An 843-nucleotide genomic window follows, 5' to 3' on the forward strand; every position below is an offset into this window, starting at 1 on the left:
CCTTAAAGTACTTAAAATACTGGAAGGGGAAAAAGTCAAAGTGGCAGTTTCATGGGATCTTGTTTAGAAAAAGCTATAAATAAAAATTGATGCTACCGAATTGTGCCTTCCTAAATAACATTTTTGAGAGCATTTTAACATCAGTTTACAACTGCATGAATATATTAAAGCCAAAATCTGATTCTTTTGCAAAAATGTTTTTCCCCCCTTTTTAAAATGTGTTTTTGGTCTGCTTTCAAACAGACATGTTGACAGGACCCTTAAAATAACTTGAGAGAAAAAGTTTCTAAGCAAAAAGTTGAGAAACATTTTGAAAGAAGAAATTATATGACACACTCATGCCCATGAGAAAAACATTCGGATTCTGTATTAACAGACACTCTGGCTAACGAGATTGAACTCTAGTTGGAGGAGCTAATCACTTACCAAACATTCCACATCCTGAATCTTTAAATTTTATATTTACTGACTTAATAATGTGATCAGATTATAGACAGGCATTTCAGAATAGTAGAATATAGAATATTATTGTGAAGTGCCATATGCTCTGGTCAAATCTCCAGTATACAGATATGTTAGTGATTGGAGTCCAAAGGTAAGGAACACTAAGAAAATTGTATAAAATACCAAAATTATCATGTACTCACGAGTTGGAATAAAATGTTATTCAAAAATGTTTGTGTTTCGAGCCACGTCTGTGATTGAGTTTTTCTATTACATTTGGATTTTTTAGTACATTTTAATAAAGTATGGAAAGTCTAGAACCTTCATAGTGGACCCATTTTATGATGTCACAAGTTCATGCTATAGGAGTTAATATTCCAAAAATTTTATCTTACTGGT

This window comes from Suricata suricatta, chromosome 12, assembly GCF_006229205.1.
Source record: "Suricata suricatta isolate VVHF042 chromosome 12, meerkat_22Aug2017_6uvM2_HiC, whole genome shotgun sequence".
NCBI lineage: Eukaryota > Metazoa > Chordata > Mammalia > Carnivora > Herpestidae > Suricata > Suricata suricatta.